Source organism: Peromyscus maniculatus, chromosome 3, assembly GCF_049852395.1.
Source record: "Peromyscus maniculatus bairdii isolate BWxNUB_F1_BW_parent chromosome 3, HU_Pman_BW_mat_3.1, whole genome shotgun sequence".
Taxonomy (NCBI): domain Eukaryota; kingdom Metazoa; phylum Chordata; class Mammalia; order Rodentia; family Cricetidae; genus Peromyscus; species Peromyscus maniculatus.
The window spans coordinates 92,846,903-92,860,633 of record NC_134854.1 but is presented as its reverse complement, the minus strand read 5'-3'; the positions used below and the strand labels follow the sequence as shown (position 1 = coordinate 92,860,633).

General features: G+C 46.3%; 1 pseudogene; it reads right to left on the bottom strand.

Moving 5' to 3' along the window:
• LOC102917420 (protein SET-like) lies at window positions 1-2,218 on the bottom strand (annotated as a pseudogene).
• Between the last annotated feature and the right edge of the window lie 11,513 nt (window positions 2,219-13,731).

Below are 13,731 nucleotides of genomic sequence, written 5' to 3'. Positions count from 1 at the left end.
AAAAATAGGGTTGGACTCCATCAGTCTTCTGCGTTAGTCATCCTGGCCTTCTTCCTCCTCTCCTTCCTCCCCTTCATCTTCATCCCCTTCCTCATCAGGATCTTCCAAGCCTTCCTCTTCTTCACCATCACCATCATCATCTTCTGCCTCTCCTTCGTCATCCATCTCAGAAACCCGATAGCATTGCAAGGGGTTTGGCCAATCGCCGTCTCTGAGGACCTCTCCTAACTCAGCTGCCCCTGCACCAGAGCGGTCCGTCAACTGGTAAAGCAGCTCTCCGGCTCTTCTCTTGGGCTGCCTCTTCCTGCTGGCCTTATTCTGCATTTGACTTGAGCGTTTTGTCAGATCCTTTCCAGACTTCCATTTGATTTCAGTGGGCTTTGAATAACGGTCACCACTCTCATTCAGAGGGAATTCTTTGGAGAGAACTTTATTTCCAAAGTAAGGATTTTCATTGAAATAAGAATCTATTCTGTAACCGGATTTAATGTCTTCAAATTCTGTCACTTCAGCTCTGGTCAAGTGAAGCAGGGCCTCTTCGTCTTCCTCCCCAAGCAGTGCAGACACGTGTGGACGGTTGACAAACGTTGTTATCCAAAATTTGGGGATTTTGGCGATCTATTCTGACCTCTTCTGAAAAAATGGTTGGCGGAGTTTGCTATATTTCTGTTCGACTTTCAAAAATGTCCTCACTGGCTTGTTCATCAAGTCTGTCTGTTTCATGTTCTACTCATTCAATTGCTCCTTCTGCTCTCTTCCTTCCTTCTGCAGGCTGGCAGAGGCCAACTTGTCCTCCAGTTCGGGGCAAGAGCCAATTTGGGTTTCTTGGGCTGAGGCAGGAGCGCACAGATTGCCATTTCGGGGCCATGGCATGAGGGAAGAGGCCAGGAACCAGAGGCCAGAGGCCTGATGTGCATGTGTGTGTGCGTGTACGTGTGCGTGTACGTGTGTATGTGTGTGTGCGCGCGCGCGTGCGTGCGCGCGCTTGCACAGTGTTAACCAGGAGCTTCAAAACCAGCAGCAGACAGGCATCTTTAACACCAGCACTCAGGAGGCCGAGGAGGGTTTTGAGTTCATACTGAGCTTCCCTAACCCATAGGCGCTGGCCTGCTCCTTGTGGAGATGACCAAAAGAACATTGGATTTGGGGTGACTTCACCACAGACCGGTTAAGTTCTTCAAAGAGCAGGAGGTCTCAAGTGTGGAAAGGAAAAGACCTGGAATCCACACAGCCTGGAGGAGAGCACAGGGCATCAGAAATGCTGTCTAAACTGTAATGGGCTGTGAAGGGTGGGCACATCTGGAGCATAAAACACATAACCAGGAGACCTGGGCGCTGCTAATGCTCCTGTCAGATGTGGTGTTCAGGGTTCCTGTGGCTTCACCTGGGACTGGGCTGTGTCTAGACACTAGGTATCTCAATTTTTTGACTGCTCAGTCATTTCCGTTACATCCAGCTGTTGTATATTGAGCCCAGTGGAGTGTGGTCTAGCATCTCTCAAAGGGCTCCATCAACACCACCAACCAGACTGTCCTCTTCTGCAATACAGTTCAACCAATAACTCAGGCCACGGCTTCACACTGTGTCCCTTTCTGCTCTATTTCTTATGACCAGATGTTGTTTCCCTGAAACTGACTAGATCAAACCTTAATGTGTTTGTTTTCTGCAGCTGCTTCTTGCTTGTCTTTTTTTTTTTTTAAAGACAGGTTCTCGCTCTGTAGACCTGGCTGTCCTGGAACTTGCCTGACTCTGGCTACGGAGTTCTGGGATTTAAGGCGTACACCATGATGCCCAGCCCTGCTTGTCTCTAAACTCAGCCAAAGCACGCCTTTCTCACCTCCAGGGCGATCAGTTCCAGGAAACTTCAGAAGCAGATGCGCATGTGACTGCATTTTTCTCCTTCGCGCCCTTCCCAGTCTCTCTCTTCCCTTCCTTGTAGATGGCATGTGTATGTTCAATTTTGAAATGTTCATTGCTAATATATATAAAAACATAATTGCGGTGGTTGTGGTGAAACACACCATATTCCTAGCACTTGGGAAATAGAAGAAGGATTAGAAAGAAGTACAAGATTATTGCCAGTAGTCTAAGGTGGGGTCATCCTCGTAGATTCCTGGAAACTTCCCCAGCACTCTGTTTCTCCCTATTCCCATGATGTCTTCATTTATTATGGTGTCTCTTTCCTTGCTCTCCCACTCTGTCCCTGTTCCGGCTTGAGCCTCCCGTTCCCCTGTGTTCTCATCCCCCATCCTTTGCCCTCCATTAACCACCCCCCCTTACCCCCAGTTTGCTCATGTAGATCTCATCTATTTCTCCTTCGCTGGGCGACCCATGCATCCTTCCTAGGGTCCTCCCTGCTAGCTAACCTGCCTGGAGCTGTGGGTTGCAGTCTGGTTATCCTTTGCTTTACATCTAATATCCACTTATGAGTGAGTACATACCATGTTTGTCTTTCTGAGTCTAGGTTGCCTCACTCAGGATGATATTTTCTAGTTCCATTCACTTGCCTGCAAATTTCATGATGTGATTGTTTTTCTCTGCTGAGTAGTACTCCATTGTATATATGTACCACATTTCCTTAATCTACTCTTCAGTTGAGGGGCATCTAGGTTGTTTCCCGTTTCTGGCTATTATGAATAATGCTGCTATGAACATAGTGGAGAGGATGCCTGAACCAGCCTACTCTGGTGATCAGATGTCTGAATACCCTAACTGTCATCACAGAGCCCTCATTTAGTGAATGATAGAAGCAGATGCATAGATCCACAGCTGGGTACCAGGCTGAGCTCCAGGAGTCCAATTGAGAGAGAGAGAGAGAGAGAGAGAGAGAGAGAGAGAGAGAGAGAGAGAGAGAGGATTCTATGAGCAAGGGACATCAAGATCATGATGGGAAAATGTACAGAGACAACTAGCCAAACTAGTGGAAATGCATGAACTGTGGACCAATAGCTAAGGAGCCCCCATGGTACTAGGCCCTCTGGGTAAGCAAGACAGTTGTTTAGCTTAAACTGTTTAGGGGACACCCAGGCAATGGGATCAAACCGTCCCTGATGCATGAGCTGGCTTTTTGGAGTCCAGTGCCTATAGTGGGGCACTTCGTGCAGCCTTGGTGCAGGGAGGAGGGGCTTGGACCTGCCTCAACTGAATGTACCAGGCCCTGCTGACTCCCCATGGGAGACCTTGCCTTAGAGGAGGTGGGAATGGGGGTTGGGTTGGGGGGGGAGGCTGGGGAGTGGGAGGAGGGAGGAGAGGGGGATCTATGGTTGGTATGTAAAATGAATAGAAAATCTCTTAATAACAATAATAGTAATAAAAAGAAGTACAAGATTAAACTCAGCTACATAGCAAGTTTATGGCCATTTTGGGCTACATGAGGCTAAATCTCAAAAAACAAAACGAAGATTGATTTGTATGTTGCCTTTTTAACCCTATGACTTTGCTAAATTTTCTTGGTTATTGGTACATAACTGTGAGTTCTTTGGAATTTTCCCCACAGGTAATAATGTTATCTATAAAGAACAATTTTTATTTCTCTTTCTCAATATGTATACATTTCATCTCTCTATTATTTTTATCTGTTTACTTATTTATTTGGGGGATTTATTTGGAGGTGGGGATAGTATCTTATACAGTAGTACAGACTGGCTTACAGCTCACTATGTAGCTGGCACTGAACTCACAACAATCCTCCTGCCTCAGCTCCTTGAATACTGAGATTACAGGTATAAGCCATCTATTGGTCATGCCTGGCTCTTCTTTCTCTTGTCTAATTATGCCATATTGGATCTCTAGTCTGATTTTGAATGGGGGTGGAAGTGGATACTATTACTTCTCTCCCTCCATCCCCCAAAACTTAGAGGGAAGGCTTGCAGACTCATACTAGTTGAGGTAGGTGCTGGCTGTGTGTCTCATAGAGAGCCTGAGAATATAGCTCAGTTGGTAGAGTGCTTGCCTACCATGCATGAAGCTCTGATTTGAGTCTATCACATATAAAAATGGCCATGGTACGACTAAGATGAATATGAACACACCATAGAGGATTCTTACCCAAAACAGGTGGTAATAGATAATGAGATCTGTTGGACATACTGGACACTGGTGGACAAGAGGAGTAGAGTGCATGAGAGGCAATACACAGGACAAGTGAGGGCTCTCTCTGCAGGCATTAACCTCTACAAGGAGCAGATTAGCCAGTGAAAGACTCTGATGGCCTACGGATTTGTGAACAAGGACTTTTGACACAAAGGAAGCCCATGAACTGGCCAAGAGTTCTGAGATGCCACTCTCTCGGCCAAGACAAGATCGTGTGTGAAGATGCTTTTCACAGACTGGTAAGGGAGAGTACCAAAGATAAGCCAGTACCAAATGAAAATCATCCCCAACGGTGATGGTGGCACTCCAGGTTGTGACGGGTTGCTCCTGAGTGATGGAGTGAGATACACAGGGAGCTCTGTCATCAGAAAAAAGACACCTGCCCCATATGCTGTTTCTAACTCCGGAGAGGCATCCCGCTGCTCTCTTCCCCTCTGCTCTCTTCCCCTCGGAGGAGCTCCTGCGATATCCCCAAGTCACTACAGATCTCCTCATGAAACTTCCTCACTTGCTTTCTGACCAGATAAGTGCACCTGTTACTCCCCGGGGTTTTTCTCACTTCGGTGTCCCCCCCCCCATCCCCAAAACAAACACCTCTGCCAGCCAGATTTGCAGCCGGCTGCACTCTGACACCGAGAACCAAGCTGTAGACAGGAAAACCTGTTGACAATTGGTCCTTACACTCTGAAATATCAGCTGCTGGTGATTTTTGTTTTCTTGTGGCTGACCTTGGACCTATGCTAATTTTTGGGAAAATGTCACAAACTACTGTTTTGCTGACAACATAGTTAATGTTGGTGATTGGTTTGTTTGTGGTGTGACCAGCTATATTCTAGGCCAGAAAAAGACATCAGCTCCCCTGGAATTGGAATTACCAATTGTTGTGAGACACTATATGGATACTAGAAATTTAACCCATGTTTTCTGCAGGAGCAGCAAGTACTTTTAACCACGGAGCCATCTCTGCAGCCTCTATTTTATTTTTAACTATGCGTCTATATGGGTGGCTGTGTATGGGTATGTGTATGCAAACACCAAGGACATCAAATCACCCGGAGCTGGAGTTACAGGCAGTTGTGAACTGATTGACCTATGTCCTGGGAACCAAACTAGGATCCTTCAGAAAAGCAGTACATGCTCTTAACCATGGAGCCATCTCTCCAGCCCAATACATTCTATTCAACATTCTAATAGCAAGGAATCATTTAATAGGCCCCATCCTGGGAGGGCCCTAATTGACTTTCAGTGTATTTGAAACACAAATATATAGGGGAAATATGGGGGGTATCAGAGGATGCCTCCTGGGAAGATGGCATTTGAATTGGTAGCCACTAAAGAAAGATGATTCATTTAGACCAATGTTTCTCAACCTTCCTAATGCTGTGACCCTTTAATACAGTTCCTCATGTTGTGGTGACCCCCAACCACAAAATTATTTTCATTATTACTTCATAACTATAATCTTGCTACCGTTATGAATTGCAATGTAAATATCTGATATGTGACCCCTGTGAAAGGGTTGTTTGACCCCCAAAAGGGTCTCAACCCACAAGTTGAGAACCACTGATTTAGACCAAATGGATAATATGGACATAAAAAGAGACGAGCCGGGTGGTGGTGGCGCACGCCTTTAATCCCAGCACTCGAGAGGCAGAGCCAGGCAGATCTCTGTGAGTTCGAGGCCAGCCTGGGCTACAGAGCGAGTTCCAGGACAGGCTCCAAAGCTACCCAGAGAAACCTTGTCTCAAAAGACAAAAACAAAAACAAAAAAAACAAACAACAACAACAACAACAAAAAAAAAAAAGAGACGATCTTGTCAGGGGGAATAGAAATGGCAGATGGAGTTGGAAACGGGGGTTACTCTAAATCAGTCAAGGTCTTTCTGTTCAGCAGTGGGGCTGGGTCAACATATCCAGCATCTGCCAGGGCCCATACAGAGATAATATCTTACGTTGTATAAATCTACATTTGATTTGTTATTATTTTTTAAAGGTTATTGAGGTTTCTGCACCATTTCAACAAGGGTGGGCAGTGATCCGTGCACAAAGCAAGCCCGTGAGAAGACTGATCGCCCTGGGAAGCACTCTGTTTATCCACAAACACCTCCCCCCATGCACTGCACGGTGTTGGAGAGCCAGGTGACATGTCAGGAGGGACATGTCAGGAGGGATGGCCTGGTGATGCTTCTCTCAACTCTCTCACCCTCCTTTGTTCTCTTCCTTGGTGTTTCTACAGCTCTGGGTCGGCTCGACTCTCTGTGAGAACGGCACTAACAGAGATCCTGTCAAGGCGTCTCTTTGGGCAGATGTTTGCACCCTACCCAGATATAACCCAGTCTGTTTCAAATCCGGGAAGAGAAATAGGGATAACAGAAGTGCTGGCTAGTTTTATGTCAACTTGACACAAGCTGTAGTCATCTGAGAGGAGGGAGCCTCAGTGGAGAAAACGCCTCCGTAAGACTGGGCTGTAAGCAGACAAGCCTGTAGGGCAGCAGTTCTCGACCTGTGGGTCTCGATCCCTTTTGGGGTCCAATGACCCATTCACAGGGGCCACATATCAGATACTTATATTATGATTCATAACGGTAGCAAAATTACAGTTATGAAGTAGCAACGAAATCATTTTATGGTTGGGGGGGGGTCACCACAGCATGAGGAACTGTATTAAAGGGTCACAGCATTAAGAAAGTTGAGAATCACTGCTATAAGTCATTTTCTTAGTTAGTGACCAGTGTGGGAGGGCCCAGCCCATTGTGGATGGTGCTATCCCTGGACTGGTGGTCCTGGGTTCCCTAAAAAAGCAGACTGAGCAAGCCATGGGAGCACCCCTTCATGGCCTCTGCATCAGCTTCTGCCTCCAGGTTTCTTCCATTCTTGGGTTCCTGTCTTGACTTCTTTGCTGGTGAACTGTGATGTGGAAGCATAAGCCAAATAAACCCTTTCCTCCCCAAGGTGCTTTGGTCGTGTGTGTTTCGTGGCAGCAATAGGAACCCTGACTAAGACACATGCCTTGATATTGCTGTTTCTGGCTGTCATTCGAAGGGATACTTAAGAGCTGGGAGTGTAGGTCGGTGATGGAGCACTTGCCTAGCATGCATGAGGCCTTGGGTTTGGCCTGAGCAATAGAAAAAAACAAGTCCCAAGTACCAAAAGTACTATAAATGTCCTTTTTTCACTTAACCTAGTGTACCTCACAATTTCATATTCAATAAAAAACGGTTTTGTGAGCCGGGCGGTGGTGGCGCACGCCTTTAATCCCAGCACTCGGGAGGCAGAGGCAGGTGGATCTCTGTGAGTTCGAGGCCAGCCTGGGCTACCAAGTGAGTCCCAGGAAAGGCACAAAGCTACACAGAGAAACCCTGTCTCGAAAAACCAAAAAAAAAAAAAAAAAAAAAAAAAAACGGTTTTGTGGACTGGCGAGATGGCTTTGGGGGTGAAGGCACTTGGCACTACAAGGCTGCCAAACTGAATTTGATTCCTCAAGCCCACATGGTGGAAAGACAAACTGTCCTCTGACCTCCACACATGGACCACAGCATACACATGCTTGCACACATAGATCCCAATTTCTGAATGAATAAATAAATACATGTAATTTTGAAATAGCTTAAAACATGGTTTCTATGGTGGCAACTTGCGTCAGTCTCAAGTTCTGAGTTCCAGCTCTAGATCCATTTACGGGTACTAATTGCATAGGTCACACCCTTGCTGCAAAAGCAATCCACCCTTTACCCGAGAAAATAAAAGTTGTAGGCAACGTAGCCATATCTTCAGTTAGCATTTACAGGGAATTTTGAATGCTTCACTTACAGTGTAACATTTCATTGGCAAGTCAAAATTTGATGAGTAACATGGTTTTTATGTTCCCTAAATCACTTAGACATGCATTATGTTTATGTAGAATACACAAAACTCTGGACAAAACTCTGGATTCGCTCTCCAGCATAGCCGCCCCCCCCCCCCCCCCGTGTGTGTGTGTGTGTGTGTGTGTGTGTGTGTGTGTGTGTGATAAAATGAATGCTCACTGATGATCTACTAGGGTGAAGCCCTGGGGTATGTCAGAATTACCATCTGCTTTGTCCAAGGTCACTCACTTAACAAGTGATTCTGCCCTTCAGAGCTGTGCAGAGTGTCAGCAATCCTTCAGATAAGGAAACTCGGGCAGGGCAGAGGATTTACCTATCCCGCCCAAGGTCATACAGGGAGGAAGTAGCTCAGTCCTTGACTCATAACTCCACATGTTCAGCCTCATCTTCCTGGCCTGACCTCACTTTGCATTCGGTCCAGGAGTGCTAGTGCTCTCACTTCAAAAGATGTTTATTCCATCTTTAGCCAAGGCTTCAGTTGCTAACGCTTATCATTATTATTTATCATCATCACAACTTAAGGCTGAAAAAGTAGCACAGAGTATATAATATCAGGGAGAGCTTGATTTTTTTTCTCTTTTTCTTTATTATGTAACTATGGCTGTCCTGGAACTGATATGTAGACCAGGCTAGCCTCAAAGTCACAGAGATCTGCCAGTTTCTGTCTCCCCAGTTCTGGGATTAAAGTTCTGTACCACTACACCCAGGCAAGCTTGACATTTTAACATTGTCATATAATGTTTTAATAAGTATTTGACAACTGCAACACACATGCACACACACACACACACACACACACACACACACACACACACACACACAGAGTTGGTGAGATAGCACCACAGGTAAACACTTGCCTCAGGAGCCTAAGGACCTGAGTTCGATTCCTCAGACCCACACCAAGGTGGAAGGAGAGAATTAACTAGAAAAAGTTGTTCTCCCCCTGTGTATCATGGCATGTACACCCACACCCACATGCGATGTACATATGGACATACATAATACATAATAATTAAAAAACAAAATGAAAATTTAAGAAATAAATTGAAAGGAGCTCTAAGCATGCACAGTACACGCTGTAACTCCAGCACATGGAAGAGGGACAAAACAAGCTGGGGACCAGCCTGACACACACTGTGAGTTCAAGGCAAGAGGGCTGCATAAAAGACCCTAACCAAGACCCAAACAAAATAACAACAGTAGAACCTTCAGTATTCGGTTAGCACCAGATTCTAAAATGGAAAATGTTAGCTCCGTACTCCATCCACCTACGCTTGTTTTTGTTAAGAATCGCTCCAGCCTGCTTTTGCTGTTAGGTAACCCAAACCCACCCGGAAAACTAAAAGCCACAGTTCTAAGCAGCTGCCTACTTAAACTGACACACCAGCAGGGTAAGACCTGGCCTTTCCCCCGAAGAGATAATTAAGCAACTGGGCTGTTTGGGTTTGTGTCAAGAGTCACCTGTCCCCTTGATCTGTACTTCAGCTAAGGTGCACGATAGGCCTCAGAGGTCATGGGAGAAGTGGGCCAGGGCAAGGGAGAAATTTCAGTCCCCCTTGAAGTGCCAAGTGTTTGTTTTCCCCAGGTCGGCTCATCTGACTTCCTCTCTGGTGAAAATCTACCCTCCGTATTCCTTCATGAAAGTACCTTGGCATTCTTCAACTGCCCTTCCGCAAACTTAAAGGAACCCAGCCCGGGACCATGGCTTTCCAAAGGCTTCTGGTGGCATCTTGGAGTCTGTTGGGTTCGGAGACACAATGTAGAGGATTTTTGTTGTTTCTGTGGTTGTTGTTTCAATGTAACAACATGTGTTTTCTGCAGTACAGGGACTTGACATCTTTCACCCTTCAGGGGAACTCTCTACCCATGAACTCTGAATCTAAATACGACATCGCTGCCTGATAAGGAAATTACAATCACAGTCACGTTCACTGGAAGTCACAAGGTTTTCTTCTACTCCTTAACAACTTCCCTTTTTGTTCCTCGCCTTGTGGATAGCATCAAGAATTGAAGATCTAGAAGATTCCATGAATGCAGGACAGGCTTTTATCTGATTTAGGAGTCCTGTCGTTATTTCTATCGGTTTTAAAACCTCCTTCTTATTTTTTCTTTTGTTTCCCTCCATACCACTGGTAATGCAGTGAAACCAGAAATTCTCTTCACAAAGTTTTGGTACCACCCCTAAATGCCACCCCCCCACCCCCCCACTCTCCCCACCTTCCCCACACCCCCACCATGTCCCCACCTTCCCACCCTCCCCACCCCTCCACCTCCCCACTCTCCTCACTCTCCCCACGCCCCATCCTTCCACCTCCCCACCCCTGACCCCACAACCAGGAGCAGAGCTACTATCCTAGGAATTCTGACCACACTCTTATTGATATAAATCAACAGCACTTTTTATCCTGATTAATAAGTCAGGAATCTTAGAAACGAGCAAGGCTGTCACCAACAGCTTCCCACACAAAGGGGCTGTAGACACTCAGGTCGATTCAGTAGGACTCTAGGCTTCAGTTCCCCAGCTAGCGTAATCATGAACCAAATAAGACAGTTACCATTGCATTTTTGTTGTTGTGTTTTGGAGACAGGGTTTCGCCCTGCCTCTGCTCCCCAAATGTTGGCATGAAAGGTGTCAGTTGCCATTACAATTTGACGATGATACTGAGGCAAGCAAGGAGCTACTCCAGTTAGACCTCACAGACTGAAACAAGGAAGCATGGAATTTTGGTTCACAGGTGCACTGGCTTGGGCCGTGGAAGACAAACTTCCAATGGTCTGATGGTTCTTCTCGTAGAGTCAAGGGCAGAAGAGACGTGCTTGATCCTGGCCTCCACAGTTTCTGGTCACTGCAGGTAGCAAAGCCCCTGGGATTCTGCAGACTCCAGTTGCCACCACATTTATGACAATTTCATCTCTGTCCAGAGTAGCTGTACAAAAGATTGCGTGGAAGATGGTGGGCTGGGGAGATGGCTCAGAGGATAAAGCACTCGTCACGGAAGCGTGAGGACTGGGGTTCTGATCCCCAGAACCCACCAGTCGGGTAAATGCCAGTTGGGCTCCCACCTGCCTGAAATTCTAGCTTTGCAAGGCAGAGACTGGATTCCCAGATCTAGCTAGCTAGCAAGACTAGTCATATCGGAGAGCTCTGTTTGGACGAGAGACCCTGCCTTTAATGAGTAAGGTAGAGGGACAGGAGAGGATGATCTTCTCATATCAATCTTAGACCTCCACAAGACCATGTACTTATGTGTGCATGCATATACACATATGCCCACACATATGCAAACCACACATACATGGAAAAAAGGAAAAAAGAAAAAAAAAAAAAAGGAAAATGGGTCTGCTCATTCAGAGGGACCTCTTGCTTCCTCCAAAGCAGCTTACATCTAGAGTAAGCTTTAAGGATAAAGGACTTTCTTGGGCCAAATATGGCAGCACCTGCCTTTAATCCCAGCACTCAGGAGGCAGAGGCAAATGGGTCTCTGTGAGTTTGAGGCCAGCCTGGTCTACTACATAGGGAGTTCTTGGGCAGCTTAGGCAACAAAGTGAGACCCCGTCTTAAAATTAAAAACTGATAATGATGATGATAATAACAATGATAATAATAGGCCTTTCCAACTTCACTTTTGACTCTAGTACCAAAATCCCTTTCCCTCTACCAGAAGGTCTACCCCAGGTCCAAACCAGAGATAGCTTTCACTCTAGGCAGAAGAAACAGGTTTGGATATTGTACCAGCACAGGAGACAAAATTAAAGTATCTCCTGGGCGGCATATATTCTGGCTTAACAGAGAACGACTAAGAGGAGTTTGTTTAAGGAGATCGCAGGGAAGCCAGAAGTGGGCCCTGCAGCTTCTGCCTACATCACTCTCAGTGTCCTTCTGAGGGTCTAGACAAGGAAATGGTTATGACAAAGAGTTGACTTAGGCCCACATTGCACACAGTTCTTTCTTGCTTAGAATGTCACATGGCAATGAGAAGCCGCTAGGATAGATGGAACAGCAGGAGTTCGGAATCCTGCGACAGTGTGTGTGTGCTCTGCAGTGCATTCTCTGGCATCTTTTCTCTTTTCCTTTTGGTACTGGGGATCTTTATCTGAACTTGTCACAAGTAATTTATGAGGAATCTGTGTGATTGAATGTATCAGCAGGATGTCATTGGGCTTCTGTGCTTTGATACGACCCAAAGACCAGTACGTCTCTAGTCTTCCCGTGGGCTTGAGAAGGCTGAAGTGTGAGATGGAATAGAACAACCTGAAGGATGTTAAGAGACTGTTGGGGTAGTTCAGTTTGCATGTGATCGCTAGGGTAGATGATCAGAACTTCTGGTTTTCTTTTTCTTCTTAAAATTTTTACGTCTATTTTTTATTTTTGTGTGTGTGTGTGTGTGTGTGTGAGAGAGAGAGAGAGAGAGAGAGAGAGAGAGAGAGAGAGAGAGAGAGAGAGAGAGAGAGAGAGAGACCATGTGCAAGAGAAGGTCAGAGGACAGCTTCTGAGAGTTAGTAGGTAGAGTTGATCTCAGGGATGGCACTCAGGTCAGCAAGTTTGGCAGCAGGTGTCTTTTTTATGTCTTGCCAGATTTTCTGTTTTTTCAAAAATCTACAATAAAGGACATTTTGTTGTTTTGAGACTGGGTTTCTCTGTGAAGCAGTTGTGGCTCTCCTGGAGGTCACTCTGTAGACAAGGCTGGCCTTAAACTCACAGAGATCTGCCTGCTTCTGACTCCTAAGTGCTGGGATTAAAAACATGTGCCACCATCACCCAGTAGATAAAAGGAGATCCTGATGTGTTATTTCATTTTTAGTTGTAAGCAAATGTATATAGAACTGAAACAGAAAGGAAGAAAAAAAGAAATAGAGAGAGAGTGTGTGCTAGGTGTGATGGCATGTGCCTGTAAGGGAGAGGGAGTCAGAGGATCACAAGTTCAAGGCCAGCCTGTTCTACTTATCAAGATGCTGTTGAAAACAAAATGTCTGGGGCAAGAGCTCAGTGGCTAGAATGCTTGCCTAGCGTGCACCAGTCATGAATTTGATTGCCCAGCACCACATAAAGTGATATGATGCCTCATGCTTGGGGCCCGTACTGGGAGATGGAAGCAGAAGGCTCAGAGTCATTCTTGGTTTTCTATTGAGTTTGAGGCTAACCTGGGCTGCATGAGACCTGTTCTAAGCAAAACAAAATAAAGAACCAACCAATCAGATTGGGAGTTCCAGCCTCTTAACGGGGTGTCCCCATCCAGAGCACTGGGTAGAAACCCTTCCCTGCTCTTGAGTCACAGGCAGAGGCCTTTTGCTGCTTCTTCCACCCCACTCATCCCTGGGAACTCCCTGGCTCCGTTTCTGTGTGCGGCTCACTCCAGCTGAATGGTTCCTACCTCACCCCCTGCCCCCGCAGCCGCCCACCCACGCTGGCCCCGCAGCCGCCCACTCACACTGCTTTCCCTCCGGGTTCCTGGTGAAATGTCACCTCCTCTGAGAGGTCCTCCTTCTGCGCACTATTTTATATGAAATACTTATTTTCTTCCCCGCCCGAATTATGCCTCTTATGACCGTCCTCTCTGTCCTCTCTGTAACTATTAGTGGCGCTCACCCTTGCCTCCAGCATGGTGACCACTGTGCAGCAGGGGCCAACAGAGGAATGAACAAGGAGAAGCCCCGTTGTCTCTGAAGAGGGCACTGTGAACAGCATTGTACTTATGTGTGCAGAACCCGATTCTACAGGGGAATTCAAGGTGCCTTGCAAAAATACAGACAACGCAAAGAAGAAAAAATAAGT